Source organism: Heterodontus francisci, chromosome 34 (assembly GCF_036365525.1).
Source record: "Heterodontus francisci isolate sHetFra1 chromosome 34, sHetFra1.hap1, whole genome shotgun sequence".
NCBI lineage: Eukaryota > Metazoa > Chordata > Chondrichthyes > Heterodontiformes > Heterodontidae > Heterodontus > Heterodontus francisci.
The window spans coordinates 42451146-42472026 of record NC_090404.1 but is presented as its reverse complement, the minus strand read 5'-3'; the positions used below and the strand labels follow the sequence as shown (position 1 = coordinate 42472026).

The 20881-nt window shown below is 45.5% G+C and overlaps 2 non-coding genes across 2 annotated transcripts; both read right to left on the bottom strand.

The window, feature by feature from the left end:
- Positions 1 to 3073: 3073 nt before the first annotated feature.
- Positions 3074 to 3168, bottom strand: trnai-uau (transfer RNA isoleucine (anticodon UAU)). The gene is made up of 2 exons: positions 3131 to 3168; positions 3074 to 3109 (listed from the first exon to the last, which is right to left on the bottom strand). It is a non-coding gene; the product is annotated as a tRNA-Ile (tRNA).
- Positions 3169 to 7679: 4511 nt separating this feature from the next.
- Positions 7680 to 7774, bottom strand: trnai-uau (transfer RNA isoleucine (anticodon UAU)). Its single transcript has 2 exons — positions 7737 to 7774; positions 7680 to 7715 (listed from the first exon to the last, which is right to left on the bottom strand). It is a non-coding gene; the product is annotated as a tRNA-Ile (tRNA).
- Positions 7775 to 20881: the final 13107 nt, after the last annotated feature.

Genomic DNA, 20881 nt, shown 5'->3' with positions numbered 1-20881 from the left:
CGAGAGTGACAGACTCTTCCACATGTGCTGCAGATAAAATTGGTTGTCGGGGCTGTTACGCAGTTGGCTCTCCCCTTGCACTTCTGACTTTTTTCCTGCCAACTGCTACAACAGGCCATAGATAGGATCGTAGAATGGAGAGAATGGTGGCAGATAGAATTTTATCCTCACAAGTGTGAAGTGATGCATTTTGACAGAAGAATTAAGAAGAGGCAATGTAGACGTCATAGCATAGTTCTAAAGAGTGTGATGGAACAGAGTGACCTGGGAGTGCTGGTGCATAGATCTTTGAAGGTGGCAAGATATACTGAGAGAATAGTTAGTAAAGCATAAGGAATCTTAGGCTTAATAAAAAGAAGTACTCAGTACAATTATGGTGAACCTTTATAAAGCTCTGGTTAGCCACAAATCTGTCCTGTTCTTGTCACCCCATTTCAGGAACAATAAAGGTAGGGGAGGTCCTTAATGAATCCTTTGCTTCAGTATTCACGAGTGAGGACAGCGTGGAACAGGCTGATATGCTCGAACAGGTTGATGTTAAGCAGGAGGATGTGCTGGAAATTTTGAAAGACATGATGATAGATAAGTCCCCGGGGCCATAAGGGATATACCCAAGGTTATTACGGGAAGCGAGGGAAGAATTTGCCGCGGCTTTGGCGATGATTCAGTTTAGTTCAGAGATACAGCACTGAAACAGGCCCGTCGGCCCATCGAGTCTGTGCCGACCATCAACCACCCATTTATACTAATCCTACACTAATCCCATATTCCTACCACATCCCCACCTGTCCCTATATTTCCCTATCACCTACCTATACTAGGGGCAACTTATAATGGCCAATTAACCTATCAACCTGCAAGTCTTTGGCATGTGGGAGGAAACCGGAGCACCCGGAGGAAACCCACGCAGACACAGGGAGAACGTTGACGATCTTTGCGTCCTCACTGTCCACTGGAGTGGTACAAGATGATTGGAGGGTGGCAAATGTTATTCCCTTGTTCAAGAAAGGGAATAGGGATAACCCTGGGAATTACAGACCAGTCAGTCTTACGTTGGTGGTGGGCAAATTATTGGAGAGGATTCTGAGAGACAGGATTTATGATTATTTGTAAAAGCATAGTTTGATTAGAGATAATAAGCATGACTTTGTGAGGGGCAGGTCATGCCTCACAAGCCTTATTGAATTCTTTGAGGATGTGACAAAACACATTGATGAAGGAAGAGCAGTGCATGTGGTGTATATAGATTTTAGCACGGCGTTTGATAAGGTTCCCCATGGTAGGCTCATTCAGAAAGTAAGGAGGCATGGGATACAGGGAAATAAGGCTGTCTGGATACAGAATTGGCTGGCCCATAGAAGACAGAGTGTGGTGGTAGGTGGAAAGTATTCAGCCTGGAGCTCGGTGACCAGTGGTGTTCCGCAGGGATCTGTTCTGAGACTTCTGCTCTTTGTGATTTTTATAAATGACTTGGATGAGGAAGTGGAAGGTTGGGTTAGTAATTTTGCCGATGACACAAAGGTTGCTGGAGTTGTGGATAGTGTGGAGGGCTGTTGTAGGTTGCAACGGGACATTGACAGGATGCAGAGCTGGGCTGAGAAGTGGCAGATGGAGTTCAACCTGGAAAAGTGTGAAGTGATTCATTTTGGAAGGTCGAATTTGAATGCAGAATACAGGCTTAAAGACAGGATTCTTGGCAGTGTGGAGGAACAGAGGGATCTTGGGGTCCATGTCCATAGATCCCTCAAAGGTGCCACCCAAGTTGATAGGTTTGTTAAGAAGGCATATGGTGTGTTGGCTTTCGTTAACAGGGGGATTGAGTTTAAGAGCAGCGAGGTTATGCTGCAACTCTATAAAGCCCTGGTTAGACCACACTTGGAATATTGTGTTCACTTCTGGTCGCCTCATTATAAGAAGGATGTGGAAGCTTTAGAGAGTTTGCAGAGGAGATTTACCAGGATGCTGCCTGGAATGGAGGGCATGTCTTATGCAGAAAGGTTGAGGGAGCTGGGGCTTTTCTCATTGGAGCGAAGAAGGATGAGAGGTGACTTGATAGAGGTGTATAAGATGATGAGAGGCATAGATAGAGTGGATAGCCAGAGACTTTTTCCCAGGGCAGAAAGGGCTATCACCAGGGGGCATAATTTTAAGGTGACAGGAGGAAGGTTTAGAGGAGATGTCAGAGGTAGGTTCTTTACACGGAGAGTGGTGGGTGCGTGGAATGCACTGCCAGCGGTGGTAGTAGAAGCAGATACATTAGGGACATTTAAGCAACTCTTGGATAGGTACATGGATGATGGTAGAATGAAGGGTATGGAGGTAGTTTGATCTTAGGGTAGGTTAAAGAGTCGGCACAACATCGTGGGCCGAAGGGCCTGTACTGTGCTGTACTGTTCTATGTTCTATGTTCTTTGATATGAGGGTCCTTGAGAGAGTTCAGAGGAGATTTAGCAGAAGGGTTCCAGGGATGGAGCATTTTAGTTACAAGGTTAGGTTAGCATCCGCAGTATTTTGCTTTTATTTTAGGTTGGCAGAGCTGGGGTTGTTCTCCTTAGAACAAAAGAGATTGAGGGGAGATTTAATAGCAGTGTACCAGATTATGACAGGCTTGGATAAGTTAGACAAGGAAAAATTGTTCCCATTAACAGACTGCACAAGGAGTAGTGACCACAATTTGCCAGTTCTGTGGAAAAAAAGGATGTGGGGGAGTATGAGGAAGCACTGTTTTTATATCTCAAGTGATAATGACCTGGAACTCGCTGCCCACAAGAGTGGTGGAAGCAGAAATTATCAATGCCTTCAGGAGGAATTCTGAGAAAAGCAGACTTGCAGGGCTACGGGCATCGAGCCTGACTGCGTTGCTCTGTGCAGAGATGGCATGGGCCGAGTTGTCTCCTTCTCTGCTGGAAATAACTATGAAGTTTTGCAGTGTTCTCACCACACGTGGCTCCTGTTCCTTTGATGTCACATCACAGTTCTATTGTTCCCCTTCTTCTGGCCAGTTCAGACTAATGAATGACTGCTCTCTGCACTGGACAGCTGTTTCTCATTGCACCCCGTTTCTAAAAGTCTATGCTCTAGGTGAGGCTCGAACTCACCACCTCGGCATAGGTCATTAATTGTACTGCTGTATAAGTACCACGCGCTTACCGATTGCGCCACTGGAGCCACGTTGCTCCCCTCATAGTATGGCGAATTGTAGGCAAGTTAGCTGAACATCAGTCGTCTGGAAAATGTCCGAATCTATCATGAAGGAAGTATGAACAAGCACTTGGAAAATCATTGTCTGATCAAACAAAGTCAACATGTTTTTACCGAATGGAAATCTTGATTGACAGATTTATTCCAGAATTCTGAGGATGAAACTGAAAGGGCAGGAATGTAGTATAATTGGATTTCCAAAAGGCATTCGGTAAGATTAATACATTAGATAAAGGCTCATGGAATTGAAGTAATATATTAACATGCAAGGAGGACTTAGAGGTAAACAGACAGAAAGCAACGAGGAGGGATAAATGGAGCATTTTCAAGATATCAGACTGCAACTCGTGGATCAGTGCTGGGGCCAAAGCTTTGTCCAATACGGAGAGTGTGGTGGAAGCGGATTCGGTCCTGGGTTGAAGAGAAGATTGGTCCTTATCATCATTGATGCCAGCCTCGAGAGAATTCCATTAAATCCACGTGCTGTCAAGAGACGGGTGAAAGCACTGAATATAGAAAACACGATGGGCCCTGACACAATTCCAACTGTCATACTGAAGACCTGTGCTCTAGAACCAGCTGTGGCCTGAGAGACGCTGTTTCAGTATAATTGCAAAACGCACATCTTCCTGACAATGCGCAATTTGCCCAGCTATGTCCTGTCTACAAAAATCGGGAAAAGTCCAATCCGCCCATTAACGACCCCATCAGTCTACTCACAATCATCAGCAAAGTTGTGGAAGGTATCGTTGACAGTGCTATCAATAACCACTTTCTCAGTAACACATCGTTGACCGATGCTCAGTTTGGGTTCCACCAGGGGCACGCAATTCCAGACTTAATTACAACCTTGACCAAACATGGAAAATAGAGCTGTTTCCAAGAGGTGACAGTGACTGAAATTGACATAAAAATAACATTAGACCTAGCATGGGATCAAGGAGCCCGAACTAAACTGGAGGCAATGGGCAAGAGGGGGAAAATGCTCCATGACATGACGTCTTACCTAACACAAAGGTACATCCCAGGGAGAGTGTTTGCTCGAGTGGTTGGGGGAGATTGAACTAAAATGGCAGGGGGATTGGAAACTTTGCAAGGAGTCAGAGGAAGGGGGAATCAAGGACAAGAACAAAAGACATTAAGGGGAATAAGAAAAGTGATAGGCAGAGAAATCAAGGGCCTGAATCAAACAGGGCCACAGTGAAAAATAGTGGGAAGGAGACAAGCAACGTAAAAAAGACAAGCCTTAAGGCTTTGTGACTTAACGTGTGGAGTATTAACAATCTTCTTCTTTGGCCTCCTTGTCTCGGGAGACAATGGGTAAGCGCCTGGAGGTGGTCAGTGGTTTGTGGAACAGCGCCTGGAGTGGCGAAAAAGGCCAATTCGACAGTGACAGACTCTTCCACACGTGCTGCAGATAAAATTGGTTGTCGGGGCTGTTACGCAGTTGGCTCTCCCCTTGCACTTCTGACTTTTTTCCTGCCAACTGCTACAACAGGCCATAGATAGGATCGTAGAATGGAGAGAATGGTGGCAGATAGAATTTTATCCTCACAAGTGTGAAGTGATGCATTTTGACAGAAGAATTAAGAAGAGGCAATTTAGACGTCATAGCATAGTTCTAAAGAGTGTGCTGGAACAGAGTGACCTGGGAGTGCTGGTGCATAGATCTTTGAAGGTGGCAAGATATACTGAGAGAATAGTTAGTAAAGCATAAGGAATCTTAGGCTTAATAAAAAGAAGTACTCAGTACAATTATGGTGAACCTTTATAAAGCTCTGGTTAGCCACAAATCTGTCCTGTTCTTGTCACCACATTTCAGGAACAATAAAGGTAGGGGAGGTCCTTAATGAATCCTTTGCTTCAGTATTCACGAGTGAGAGGGACCTTGTCGTTTGTGAGGACAGCGTGGAACAGGCTGATATGCTCGAACAGGTTGATGTTAAGCAGGAGGATGTGCTGGAAATTTTGAAAGACATGATGATAGATAAGTCCCCGGGGCCATAAGAGATATACCCAAGGTTATTACGGGAAGCGAGGGAAGAATTTGCCGCGGCTTTTGCGATGATTCAGTTTAGTTCAGAGATACAGCACTGAAACAGGCCCTTCGGCCCATCGAGTCTGTGCCGACCATCAACCACCCATTTATAGTAATCCTACACTAATCCCATATTCCTACCACATCCCCACCTGTCCCTATATTTCCCTATCACCTACCTATACTAGGGGCAACTTATAATGGCCAATTAACCTATCAACCTGCAAGTCTTTGGCATGTGGGAGGAAACCGGAGCACCCGGAGGAAACCCACGCAGACACAGGGAGAACTTTGACGATCTTTGCGTCCTCACTGTCCACTGGAGTGGTACAAGATGATTGGAGGGTGGCAAATGTTATTCCCTTGTTCAAGAAAGGGAATAGGGATAACCCTGGGAATTACAGACCAGTCAGTCTTACGTTGGTGGTGGGCAAATTATTGGAGAGGATTCTGAGAGACAGGATTTATGATTATTTGTAAAAGCATAGTTTGATTAGAGATAATAAGCATGACTTTGTGAGGGGCAGGTCATGCCTCACAAGCCTTATTGAATTCTTTGAGGATGTGACAAAACACATTGATGAAGGAAGAGCAGTGGATGTGGTGTATATAGATTTTAGCACGGCGTTTCATAAGGTTCCCCATGGTAGGCTCATTCAGAAAGTAAGGAGGCATGGGATACAGGGAAATATGGCTGTCTGGATACAGAATTGGCTGGCCCATAGAAGACGGAGTGTGGTAGTAGGTGGAAAGTATTCATCCTGGAGCTCGGTGACCAGTGGTGTTCCGCAGGGATCTGTTCTGAGACCTCTGCTCTTTGTGATTTTTATAAATGACTTGGATGAGGAAGTGGAAGGTTGGGTTAGTAATTTTGCCGATGACACAAAGGTTGCTGGAGTTGTGGATAGTGTGGAGGGCTGTTGTAGGTTGCAACGGGACATTGACAGGATGCAGAGCTGGGCTGAGAAGTGGCAGATGGAGTTCAACCTGGAAAAGTGTGAAGTGATTCATTTTGGAAGGTCGAATTTGAATGCACAATACAGGCTTAAAGACAGGATTCTTGGCAGTGTGGAGGAACAGAGGGATCTTGGGGTCCATGTCCATAGATCCCTCAAAGGTGCCACCCAAGTTGATAGTTTTGTTAAGAAGGCATATGGTGTGTTGGCTTTCATTAACAGGGGGATTGAGTTTAAGAGCAGCGAGGTTATGCTGCAACTCTATAAAGCCCTGGTTAGACCACACTTGGAATATTGTGTTCACTTCTGGTCGCCTCATTATAAGAAGGATGTGGAAGCTTTAGAGAGTTTGCAGAGGAGATTTACCAGGATGCTGCCTGGACTGGAGGGCATGTCTTATGCAGAAAGGTTGAGGGAGCTGGGGCTTTTCTCATTGGAGCGAAGAAGGATGAGAGGTGACTTGATAGAGGTGTATAAGATGATGAGAGGCATAGATAGAGTGGATAGCCAGAGACTTTTTCCCAGGGCAGAAAGGGCTATCACCAGGGGGCATAATTTTAAGGTGACAGGAGGAAGGTTTAGAGGAGATGTCAGAGGTAGGTTCTTTACACGGAGAGTGGTGGGTGCGTGGAATGCACTGCCAGCGGTGGTAGTAGAAGCAGATACATTAGGGACATTTAAGCAACTCTTGGATAGGTACATGGATGATGGTAGAATGAAGGGTATGGAGGTAGTTTGATCTTAGGGTAGGTTAAAGAGTCGGCACAACATCGTGGGCCGAAGGGCCTGTACTGTGCTGTACTGTTCTATGTTCTATGTTCTTTGATATGAGGGTCCTTGAGAGAGTTCAGAGGAGATTTAGCAGAAGGGTTCCAGGGATGGAGCATTTTAGTTACAAGGTTAGGTTAGCATCCGCAGTATTTTGCTTTTATTTTAGGTTGGCAGAGCTGGGGTTGTTCTCCTTAGAACAAAAGAGATTGAGGGGAGATTTAATAGCAGTGTACCAGATTATGACAGGCTTGGATAAGTTAGACAAGGAAAAATTGTTCCCATTAACAGACTGCACAAGGAGTAGTGACCACAATTTGCCAGTTCTGTGGAAAAAAAGGATGTGGGGGAGTATGAGGAAGCACTGTTTTTATATCTCAAGTGATAATGACCTGGAACTCGCTGCCCACAAGAGTGGTGGAAGCAGAAATTATCAATGCCTTCAGGAGGAATTCTGAGAAAAGCAGACTTGCAGGGCTACGGGCATCGAGCCTGACTGCGTTGCTCTGTGCCGAGATGGCATGGGCCGAGTTGTCTCCGTCTCTGCTGGAAATAACTATGAAGTTTTGCAGTGTTCTCACCACACGTGGCTCCTGTTCCTTTGATGTCACATCACAGTTCTATTGTTCCCCTTCTTCTGGCCAGTTCAGACGAATGAATGACTGCTCTCTGCACTGGACAGCTGTTTCTCATTGCACCCCGTTTCTAAAAGTCAATGCTCCAGGTGAGGCTCGAACTCACAACCTCGGCATAGCTCATTAATTGTACTGCTGTATAAGTACCACGCGCTTACCGATTGCGCCACTGGAGCCACATTGCTCCCCTCATAGTATGGCGAATTGTAGGCAAGTTAGCTGAACATCAGTCGTCTGGAAAATGTCCGAATCTATCATGAAGGAAGTATGAACAAGCACTTGGAAAATCATTGTCTGATCAAACAAAGTCAACATGTTTTTACCGAATGGAAATCTTGATTGACAGATTTATTCCAGAATTCTGAGGATGTAACTGAAAGGGCAGGAATGTAGTATAATTGGATTTCCAAAAGGCATTCGGTAAGATTAATACATTAGATAAAGGCTCATGGAATTGAAGTAATATATTAACATGCAAGGAGGACTTAGAGGTAAACAGACAGAAAGCAACGAGGAGGGATAAATGGAGCATTTTCAAGATATCAGACTGCAACTCGTGGATCAGTGCTGGGGCCAAAGCTTTGTCCAATACGGAGAGTGTGGTGGAAGCGGATTCGGTCCTGGGTTGAAGAGAAGATTGGTCCTTATCATCATTGATGCCAGCCTCGAGAGAATTCCATTAAATCCACGTGCTGTCAAGAGACGGGTGAAAGCACTGAATATAGAAAACACGATGGGCCCTGACACAATTCCAACTGTCATACTGAAGACCTGTGCTCTAGAACCAGCTGTGGCCTGAGAGACGCTGTTTCAGTATAATTGCAAAACGCACATCTTCCTGACAATGCGCAATTTGCCCAGCTATGTCCTGTCTACAAAAATCGGGAAAAGTCCAATCCGCCCATTAACGACCCCATCAGTCTACTCACAATCATCAGCAAAGTTGTGGAAGGTATCGTTGACAGTGCTATCAATAAACACTTACTCAGTAACACATCGTTGACCGATGCTCAGTTTGGGTTCCCCCAGGGGCACGCAATTCCAGACTTAATTACAACCTTGACCAAACATGGAAAATAGAGCTGTTTCCAAGAGGTGACAGTGACTGAAATTGACATAAAAATAACATTAGACCTAGCATGGGATCAAGGAGCCCGAACTAAACTGGAGGCAATGGGCAAGAGGGGGAAAATGCTCCATGACATGACGTCTTACCTAACACAAAGGTATGTCCCAGGGGGAGTGTTTGCTCGAGTGGTTGGGGGGGATTGAACTAAAATGGCAGGGGGATTGGAAACTTTGCAAGGAGTCAGAGGAAGGGGGAATCAAGGACAAGAACAAAAGACATTAAGGGGAATAAGAAAAGTGATAGGCAGAGAAATCAAGGGCCTGAATCAAACAGGGCCACAGTGAAAAATAGTGGGAAGGAGACAAGCAACGTAAAAAAGACAAGCCTTAAGGCTTTGTGACTTAACGTGTGGAGTATTAACAATCTTCTTCTTTGGCCTCCTTGTCTCGGGAGACAATGGGTAAGCGCCTGGAGGTGGTCAGTGGTTTGTGGAACAGCGCCTGGAGTGGCGAAAAAGGCCAATTCGACAGTGACAGACTCTTCCACACGTGCTGCAGATAAAATTGGTTGTCGGGGCTGTTACGCAGTTGGCTCTCCCCTTGCACTTCTGACTTTTTTCCTGCCAACTGCTACAACAGGCCATAGATAGGATCGTAGAATGGAGAGAATGGTGGCAGATAGAATTTTATCCTCACAAGTGTGAAGTGATGCATTTTGACAGAAGAATTAAGAAGAGGCAATGTAGACGTCATAGCATAGTTCTAAAGAGTGTGCTGGAACAGAGTGACCTGGGAGTGCTGGTGCATAGATCTTTGAAGGTGGCAAGATATACTGAGAGAATAGTTAGTAAAGCATAAGGAATCTTAGGCTTAATAAAAAGAAGTACTCAGTACAATTATGGTGAACCTTTATAAAGCTCTGGTTAGCCACAAATCTGTCCTGTTCTTGTCACCACATTTCAGGAACAATAAAGGTAGGGGAGGTCCTTAATGAATCCTTTGCTTCAGTATTCACGAGTGAGAGGGACCTTGTCGTTTGTGAGGACAGCGTGGAACAGGCTGATATGCTCGAACAGGTTGATGTTAAGCAGGAGGATGTGCTGGAAATTTTGAAAGACATGATGATAGATAAGTCCCCGGGGCCATAAGGGATATACCCAAGGTTATTACGGGAAGCGAGGGAAGAATTTGCCGCGGCTTTGGCGATGATTCAGTTTAGTTCAGAGATACAGCACTGAAACAGGCCCTTCGGCCCATCGAGTCTGTGCCGACCATCAACCACCCATTTATACTAATCCTACACTAATCCCATATTCCTACCACATCCCCACCTGTCCCTATATTTCCCTATCACCTACCTATACTAGGGGCAACTTATAATGGCCAATTAACCTATCAACCTGCAAGTCTTTGGCATGTGGGAGGAAACCGGAGCACCCGGAGGAAACCCACGCAGACACAGGGAGAACTTTGACGATCTTTGCGTCCTCACTGTCCACTGGAGTGGTACAAGATGATTGGAGGGTGGCAAATGTTATTCCCTTGTTCAAGAAAGGGAATAGGGATAACCCTGGGAATTACAGACCAGTCAGTCTTACGTTGGTGGTGGGCAAATTATTGGAGAGGATTCTGAGAGACAGGATTTATGATTATTTGTAAAAGCATAGTTTGATTAGAGATAATAAGCATGACTTTGTGAGGGGCAGGTCATGCCTCACAAGCCTTATTGAATTCTTTGAGGATGTGACAAAACACATTGATGAAGGAAGAGCAGTGGATGTGGTGTATATAGATTTTAGCACGGCGTTTGATAAGGTTCCCCATGGTAGGCTCATTCAGAAAGTAAGGAGGCATGGGATACAGGGAAATAAGGCTGTCTGGATACAGAATTAGCTGGCCCATAGAAGACGGAGTGTGGTAGTAGGTGGAAAGTATTCAGCCTGGAGCTCGGTGACCAGTGGTGTTCCGCAGGGATCTGTTCTGAGACTTCTGCTCTTTGTGATTTTTATAAATGACTTGGATGAGGAAGTGGAAGGTTGGGTTAGTAATTTTGCCGATGACACAAAGGTTGCTGGAGTTGTGGATAGTGTGGAGGGCTGTTGTAGGTTGCAACGGGACATTGACAGGATGCAGAGCTGGGCTGAGAAGTGGCAGATGGAGTTCAACCTGGAAAAGTGTGAAGTGATTCATTTTGGAAGGTCGAATTTGAATGCAGAATACAGGCTTAAAGACAGGATTCTTGGCAGTGTGGAGGAACAGAGGGATCTTGGGGTCCATGTCCATAGATCCCTCAAAGGTGCCACCCAAGTTGATAGGTTTGTTAAGAAGGCATATGGTGTGTTGGCTTTCATTAACAGGGGGATTGAGTTTAAGAGCAGCGAGGTTATGCTGCAACTCTATAAAGCCCTGGTTAGACCACGCTTGGAATATTGTGTTCAGTTCTGGTCGCCTCATTATAAGAAGGATGTGGAAGCTTTAGAGAGTTTGCAGAGGAGATTTACCAGGATGCTGCCTGGACTGGAGGGCATGTCTTATGCAGAAAGGTTGAGGGAGCTGGGGCTTTTCTCATTGGAGCGAAGAAGGATGAGAGGTGACTTGATAGAGGTGTATAAGATGACGAGAGGCATAGATAGAGTGGATAGCCAGAGACTTTTTCCCAGGGCAGAAAGGGCTATCACCAGGGGGCATAATTTTAAGGTGACAGGAGGAAGGTTTAGAGGAGATGTCAGAGGTAGGTTCTTTACACGGAGAGTGGTGGGTGCGTGGAATGCACTGCCAGCGGTGGTAGTAGAAGCAGATACATTAGGGACATTTAAGCAACTCTTGGATAGGTACATGGATGATGGTAGAATGAAGGGTATGGAGGTAGTTTGATCTTAGGGTAGGTTAAAGAGTCGGCACAACATCGTGGGCCGAAGGGCCTGTACTGTGCTGTACTGTTCTATGTTCTATGTTCTTTGATATGAGGGTCCTTGAGAGAGTTCAGAGGAGATTTAGCAGAAGGGTTCCAGGGATGGAGCATTTTAGTTACAAGGTTAGGTTAGCATCCACAGTATTTTGCTTTTATTTTAGGTTGTCAGAGCTGGGGTTGTTCTCCTTAGAACAAAAGAGATTGAGGGGAGATTTAATAGCAGTGTACCAGATTATGACAGGCTTGGATAAGTTAGACAAGGAAAAATTGTTCCCATTAACAGACTGCACAAGGAGTAGTGACCACAATTTGCCAGTTCTGTGGAAAAAAAGGATGTGGGGGAGTATGAGGAAGCACTGTTTTTATATCTCAAGTGATAATGACCTGGAACTCGCTGCCCACAAGAGTGGTGGAAGCAGAAATTATCAATGCCTTCAGGAGGAATTCTGAGAAAAGCAGACTTGCAGGGCTACGGGCATCGAGCCTGACTGCGTTGCTCTGTGCCGAGATGGCATGGACCGAGTTGTCTCCTTCTCTGCTGGAAATAACTATGAAGTTTTGCAGTGTTCTCACCACACGTGGCTCCTGTTCAAAGAACAAAGAACAAAGAACAAAGATAATTACAGCACAGGAACAGGCCCTTCGGACCTCCAAGCCTGCGCCGATCCAGATCCTCTCTCTAAACATGTCGCCTATTTTCGAAGGTTCTGTATCTCTTTTCTTCCTGCCCATTCATGTATCTGTCTAGATACATCTTAAAAGACTCCATCATGCCCGCATCTACCACCTCCGCTGGCAATGCGTTCCAGGTGCCCACCACCCTCTGCGTAAAGAACTTTCCACGCATATCCCCCCTAAACTTTTCCCCTTTCACTTTCAACTCGTGTCCTCTAGTAATTCAAGCCCCCACTCTGGGAAAAAGCCTCTTGCTATCCACCCTGTCTATACCTCTCATGATTTTGTACACCTCAATCATGTCCCCCCTCAACCTCCGTCTTTCTAATGAAAATAATCCTAATCTGCTCAACCTCTCTTCATGGCTAGCGCCCTCCATCCCAGGCAACATCCTGGTGAACCTCCTCTGCACCCTCTCCAAAGCATCCACATCCTTTTGATAATGTGGCGACCAGAACTGTCCGCAGTATTCCAAATGTGGCCGAACCAAAGTCCTATACAACTGTAACATGACCTGCCAACTCTTGTACTCAATGCCCCGTCCGATGAAGGAAAGCATGCCGTATGCCTTCTTGACCACTCTATTTACCTGCGTTGCCTCCTTCAGGGAACAGTGGACCTGAACACCCAAATCTCTCTGGACATCAATTTTCCCCAGGACTTTTCCATTTACTGTATAGTTCACTCTTGAATTGGATCTTCCAAAATGCATCACCTCGCATTTGCCCTGATTGAACTCCATCTGCCATTTCTCTGCCCAACTCTCCAATCTATCTATATTCTGCTGTATTCTCTGACAGTCCCCTTCACTATCTGCTACTCCACCAATCTTAGTGTCGTCTGCAAATTTGCTAATCAGTCCACCTATACTTTCCTCCAAATCATTAATGTATATCACAAACAACAGTGGTCCCAGCACGGATCCCTGTGGAACACCACTGGTCACACGTCTCCATTTTGAGAAACTCCCTTCTACTGCTACTCTCTGTCTCCTGTTGCCCAGCCAGTTCTTTATCCATCTAGCTAGTACACCTTGGACCCCAAGCGCCTTCACCTTCTCTATCAGCCTGCCATGGGGAACCTTATCAAACGCCTTACTGAAGTCCATGTATATGACATCGACAGCCCTTCCCTCATCAATCAACTTTGTCACTTCCTCAAAGAATTCTATTAAGTTGGTAAGACATGACCTTCCCTGCACAAAACCATGTTGCCTGTCACTGATGAGCCCATTTTCTTCCAAATGGGAATAGATCCTATCCCTCAGTATCTTCTCCAGCAGCTTCCCTACCACTGACGTCAGGATCACCGGTCTATAATTACCTGGATTATCCCTGCTACCCTTCTTAACCAAGGGGACAACATTAGCAATTCTCCAGTCCTCCGGGACCTCACCCGTGTTTAAGGATGCTGCAAAGATATCTGTTAAGGCCCCAGCTATTTCCTCTCTCGCTTCCCTCAGTAACCTGGGATGGATCCCATCCGGACCTGGGGACTTGTCCACCTTAATGCCCTTTAGAATACCCAACACTTCCTCCCTCCTTATGCCGACTTGACCTAGAGTAATCAAACATCTGTTCCTAACCTCAACATCCGTCATGTCCCTCTCCTCGGTGAATACCGATGCAAAGTACTCGTTTAGAATCTCACCCATTTTCTCTGAGTCCAAGCATAACATTCCTCCTTTGTCCTTTAGTGGGCCAATCCTTTCTCTAGTTACCCTCTTTCTCCTTATATATGAATAAAAGGCTTTGGGATTTTCCTTAACCCTGTTTGCTAAAGATATTTCATGACCCCTTTTAGCCCTCTTAATTCCTCGTTTCAGATTGGTCCTACATTCCCGATATTCTTTCAAAGCTTCGTCTTTCATCAGCCGCCTAGACCTTATGTATGCTTCCTTTTTCCTCTCAGCTAGTCTCACAATTTCACCTGTCATCCATGGTTCCCTAATCTTGCCATTTCTATCCCTCATTTTCACAGGAACATGTCTCTCCTGCACGCTAATCAACCTCTCTTTAAAAGCCTCCCACATATCACATGTGGATTTACCTTCAAACAGCTGCTCCCAATCTACATTTCCCAGCTCCTGCCGAATTTTGGTATAGTTGGCCTTCCCCCAATTTAGCACTCTTCCTTTAGGACCACTCTCATCTTTGTCCATGAGTATTTTAAAGCTTACGGAATTGTGATCACTATTCCCAAAGTTGTCCCCTACTGAAACTTCAACAACCTGGCCGGGCTCATTCCCAACACCAGGTCCAGTATGGCCCCTTCCCGAGTTGGACTATTTACATACTGCTCTAGAAAACCCTCCTGGATGCTCCTTACAAATTCTGCTCCATCTGGACCTCTAACATTAAGCGAATCCCAGTCAATGTTGGGAAAATTAAAATCTCCTATCACCACCACCCTGTTACTCCTACATCTTTCCATAATCTGTTTACATACTTGTACCTCTATCTCACGCTCGCTGTTGGGAGGCCTGTAGTACAGCCCCAACATTGTTACCGCACCCTTCCTATTTCTGAGTTCTGTCCATATTGCCTCACTGCTCGAGTCCTCCATAGTGCCCTCCTTCAGCACAGCTGTGATATCCTCTTTGACCAGTAATGCAACTCCTCCACCCCTTTTACCTCCCTCTCTATCCCGCCTGAAGCATCGATATCCTGGGATATTTAGTTGCCAATCATGCCCTTCCCTCAACCAAGTCTCAGTAATAGCAATAACATCATACTCCCAGGTACTAATCCAAGCCCTAAGTTCATCTGCCTTACCAACTACACTTCTTGCATTAAAACAAATGCACCTCAGACCACCAGTCCCTTTATATTCATCATCTGCTCCCTGCCTGCTCTTCCCCTTAGTCACACTGACTTCATTATCTAGTTCCTTTCAGGCTTTTGTTACTACCTCCTTACTGTCAACTGACCTCAATTGGTTCCCAGCCCCCTGCCACATTAGTTTAAACCCTCCCCAACAGCGTTAGCAAAAGCACCTCCAAGGACATTGGTTCCAGTCCGGCCCAGGTGTAGACCGTCCAATTTGTAATAGTCCCACCTCCCCCAGAACCGGTCCCAATGTCCCAAAAATCTGAACCCATCCTTCCTGCACCATCTCTCAAGCCACGCATTCATCCTGACTATTCTTTCATTTTTACTCTGACTATCACGTGGCACTGGTAGTAATCCTGAGATTACTACCTCTGAGGTCCTACTTTTTAACTTGGCTCCTAACTCCCTAAACTCTGCTTGTAGGACCTCATCCCGTTTTTTACCTATATCATTAGTGCCTATGTGCACAATGACAACTGGCTGTTCACCCTCCCCCTTTAGAATGTTCTGCAGCCGATCTGAGACGTCCCTGACCCGTGCACCTGGGAGGCAACATACCATTCGGGAGCCTCGTTTTCGACCACAGAACCGCCTATCTACTCCCCTGACAATCGAATCCCCTACGACTATAGCCCTTCCACTCTTTTTCCCGCCCTTCTGAACAGCAGAGCCAGCCACGGTGCCATGGACCTGTCTACTGCTGCCTTCCCCTGGTGAGCCATCTCCCTCTACAGTATCATAGAACATAGAACATAGAAAAATACAGCACAGAACAGGCCCTTCGGCCCACGATGTTGTGCCGATCCTTTGTCCTCTGTCAAGGACAATTTAATCTATACCCCATCATTCTCCTTTATCCATATACCTATCTAAAAGCCGTTTGAAAGTCCCTAAAGTTTCTGACTCAACAACTTCCCCAGGCAAGGCATTCCATGCCCCGACCACTCTCTGGGTAAAGAACCTTCCCCTGACATCCCCCTTATATCTCCCACCCTTCACCTTAAATTTATGACCCCTTGTAACGCTTTGCTCCACCCGGGGAAAAAGTTTCTGACTGTCTACCCTATCTATTCCCCTGATCATCTTATAAACCTCTATCATGTCACCCCTCATCCTTCTCCGTATCCAAAACGGTATACTTGTTTTGGAGGGAGATGACCGCAGGGGACTCCTGCGCTGCCTTCCTGCTCTTTCTCTGCCTTTTGGTAACCCATTCCCTTTCTCCCTCAGCAATCCTAATCTGCGGTGTGACCAATTCACTAAACGTGCTATCCACGACCTCCTCAGCATCGCGCATGCTCCAAAGTGAGTCCATCCGCAGCTCGAGAGCCGTCATGCGGTCTAACAAGAGCTGCAGCTGGACACACTTCCTGCACGTAAAGGAGTCAGGGTCATCAGCCATGTCCCTGAGCTCCCGCATTGAGCAAGAGGAGCATGATACGGGTCTGAGATCTCCTGTTATTTTTCATCTTAAGTTTAAACTTACTTAAATGAAAAAGGAACGAAAAGTTTTTACCAATCACAATAAAACCAGAGAAATCGAAAAAGCCTTACCTGAGTCATTTTTTTTTCGGTTAGAGGAGGAGGGCGGGTGGGAGACGCTACAAGTGTGGTGTCTCGGGTTCAGAAACCGCCCAAATATATAGTGTTTTACTTACCCAGCAGCCCCCTGGCCTCCGCCGAAAAAACAAAAGGAAATTAAATTTACTTTCAAACTGACTTTCCCAGCTGCTCACTCGCTCACACGCTGCTCCCGAAAAAGCTGCTGCACTGAAAGGAAAGTTATTTTAAACAGCCCAAATATATAGTGATTTACTTACCCAGCAGCCCCCTGGCCTCCACCGAAAAAAACAAAAGGAAATTAAATTTACTTTCAAACTGACTTTCCCAGCTGTTCACTCGCTCACACGCTGCTCCCGATAAAGCTACTGCACTGAAAGGAAAGTTATTTTAAACCGCCCAAATATATAGTGTTTTACTTACCCAGCAGCCCCTGGCCTCCGCCGAAAAAACAAAAGGAAATTAAATTTACTTTCAAACTGACTTTCCCAGCTGTTCACTCGCTCACACGCTGCTCCCGAAAAAGCTGCTGCACTGAAAGGAAAGTTATTTTAAACCGCCCAAATATATAGTGTTTTACTTACCCAGCAGCCCCCTGGCCTCCGCCGAAAAAACAAAAGGAAATTAAATTTACTTTCAAACTGACTTTCCCAGCTGCTCACTCGCTCACACGCTGCTCCCGAAAAAGCTGCTGCACTGAAAGGAAAGTTATTTTAAACCGCCCAAATATATAGTGTTTTACTTACCCAGCAGCCCCCTGGCCTCCGCCGAAAAAACAAAAGGAAATTAAATTTACTTTCAAACTGACTTTCCCAGCTGCTCACTCGCTCACACGCTGCTCCCGAAAAAGCTGCTGCACTGAAAGGAAAGTTATTTCAAACCGCCCAAATATATAGTGTTTTACTTACCCAGCAGCCCCCTGGCCTCCGCCGAAAAAACAAAAGGAAATTAAATTTACTTTCAAACTGACTTTGCCAGCTGCTCACTCGCTCACACGCTGCTCCCGATAAAGCTGCTGCACTGAAAGGAAAGTTATTTTAAACCGCCCAAATATATAGTGTTTTACTTACCCAGCAGCCCCTGGCCTCCGCCGAAAAAACAAAAGGAAATTAAATTTACTTTCAAACTGACTTTCCCAGCTGTTCACTCGCTCACACGCTGCTCCCGAAAAAGCTGCTGCACTGAAAGGAAAGTTATTTTTAACCGCCCAAATATATAGTGTTTTACTTACCCAGCAGCCCCCTGGCCTCCGCCGAAAAAACAAAAGGAAATTAAATTTACATTCAAACTGACTTTCCCAGCTGCTCACTCGCTCACACGCTGCTCCCGAAAAAGCTGCTGCACTGAAAGGAAAGTTATTTTAAACCGCCCAAATATATAGTGTTTTACTTACCCAGCAGCCCCCTGGCCTCCGCCGAAAAAACAAAAGGAAATTAAATTTACTTTCAAACTGACTTTCCCAGCTGCTCACTCGCTCACACGCTGCTCCCGATAAAGCTGCTGCACTGAAAGGAAAGTTATTTTAAACCGCCCAAATATATAGTGTTTTACTTACCCAGCAGCCCCCTGGCCTCCGCCGAAAAAACAAAAGGAAATTAAATTTACTTTCAAACTGACTTTCCCAGCTGCTCACTCGCTCACACGCTGCTCCCGAAAAAGCTGCTGCACTGAAAGGAAAGTTATTTTAAATCGCCCAAATATATAGTGTTTTACTTACCCAGCAGCCCCCTGGCCTCCGCCAAAAAAACAAAAGGAAATTAAATTTACTTTCAAACTGACTTTCCCAGCTGCTCACTCGCTCACACGCTGCTACCGAAAAAGCTGCTGCACTGAAAGGAAAGTTATTTTAAACCGCCCAAATATATAAGGTTTTATGTACCCAGCAGCCCCCTGGCCTCCGCCGAAAAAACAAAAGGAAATTAAATTTACTTTCAAACTGACTTTCCCAGCTGCTCACTCACTCACACGCTGCTCCCGAAAAAGCTGCTGCACTGAAAGGAAAGTTATTTTAAACCGCCCAAATATATAGTGTTTTACTTACCCAGCAGCCCCCTGGCCTCCGCCGAAAAAACAAAAGGAAATTAAATTTACTTTCAAACTGACTTTCCCAGCTGCTCACTCGCTCACACGCTGCTCCAGAAAAAGCTGCTGCACTGAAAGGAAAGTTATTTCAAACCGCCCAAATATATAGTGTTTTACTTACCCAGCAGCCCCCTGGCCTCCGCCGAAAAAACAAAAGGAAATTAAATTTACTTTCAAACTGACTTTGCCAGCTGCTCACTCGCTCACACGCTGCTCCCGATAAAGCTGCTGCACTGAAAGGAAAGTTATTTTAAACCGCCCAAATATATAGTGTTTTACTTACCCAGCAGCCCCCTGGCCTCCGCCGAAAAAACAAAAGGAAATTAAATTTACTTTCAAACTGACTTTCCCAGCTGTTCACTCGCTCACACGCTGCTCCCGAAAAAGCTGCTGCACTGAAAGGAAAGTTATTTTTAACCGCCCAAATATATAGTGTTTTACTTACCCAGCAGCCCCCTGGCCTCCGCCGAAAAAACAAAAGGAAATTAAATTTACTTTCAAACTGACTTTCCCAGCTGCTCACTCGCTCACACGCTGCTCCCGAAAAAGCTGCTGCACTGAAAGGAAAGTTATTTTAAACCGCCCAAATATATAGTGTTTTACTTACCCAGCAGCCCCCTGGCCTCCGCCGAAAAAACAAAAGGAAATTAAATTTACTTTCAAACTGACTTTCCCAGCTGCTCACTCGCTCACACGCTGCTCCCGATAAAGCTGCTGCACTGAAAGGAAAGTTATTTTAAACCGCCCAAATATATAGTGTTTTACTTACCCAGCAGCCCCCTGGCCTCCGCCGAAAAAACAAAAGGAAATTAAATTTACTTTCAAACTGACTTTCCCAGCTGTTCACTCGCTCACACGCTGCTCCCGAAAAAGCTGCTGCACTGAAAGGAAAGTTATTTTTAACCGCCCAAATATATAGTGTTTTACTTACCCAGCAGCCCCCTGGCCTCCGCCGAAAAAACAAAAGGAAATTAAATTTACTTTCAAACTGACTTTCCCAGCTGCTCACTCGCTCACACGCTGCTCCCGAAAAAGCTGCTGCACTGAAAGGAAAGTTATTTTAAACCGCCCAAATATATAGTGTTTTACTTACCCAGCAGCCCCCTGGCCTCCGCCGAAAAAACAAAAGGAAATTAAATTTACTTTCAAACTGACTTTCCCAGCTGCTCACTCGCTCACACGCTGCTCCCGATAAAGCTGCTGCACTGAAAGGAAAGTTATTTTAAACCGCCCAAATATATAGTGTTTTACTTACCCAGCAGCCCCCTGGCCTCCGCCGAAAAAACAAAAGGAAATTAAATTTACTTTCAAACTGACTTTCCCAGCTGCTCACTCGCTCACACGCTGCTCCCGAAAAAGCTGCTGCACTGAAAGGAAAGTTATTTTAAACCGCCCAAATATATAGTGTTTTACTTACCCAGCAGCCCCCTGGCCTCCGCCAAAAAAACAAAAGGAAATTAAATTTACTTTCAAACTGACTTTCCCAGCTGCTCACTCGCTCACACGCTGCTACCGAAAAAGCTGCTGCACTGAAAGGAAAGTTATTTTAAACCGCCCAAATATATAAGGTTTTACGTACCCAGCAGCCCCCTGGCCTCCGCCGAAAAAACAAAAGGAAATTAAATTTACTTTCAAACTGACTTTCCCAGCTGCTCACTCACTCACACGCTGCTCCCGAAAAAGCTGCTGCACTGAAAGGAAAGTTATTTTAAACCGCCCAAATATATAGTGTTTTACTTACCCAGCAGCCCCCTGGCCTCCGCCGAAAAAACAAAAGGAAATTAAATTTACTTTCAAACTGACTTTCCCAGCTGCTCACTCGCTCACACGCTGCTCCCGATAAAGCTGCTGCACTGAAAGGAAAGTTATTTTACACTGCCCAAATATATAGTGTTTTACTTACCCAGCAGCCCCCTGGCCTCCGCCGAAAAAACAAAAGGAAATTAAATTTACTTTCAAACTGACTTTCCCAGCTGTTCACTCGCTCACACGCTGCTCCCGAAAAAGCTGCTGCACTGAAAGGAAAGTTATTTTAAACTGCCCAAATATATAGTGTTTTACTTACCCAGCAGCCCCCTGGCCTCCGCCGAAAAAACAAAAGGAAATTAAATTTACTTTCAAACTGACTTTCCCAGCTGCTCACTCGCTCACACGCT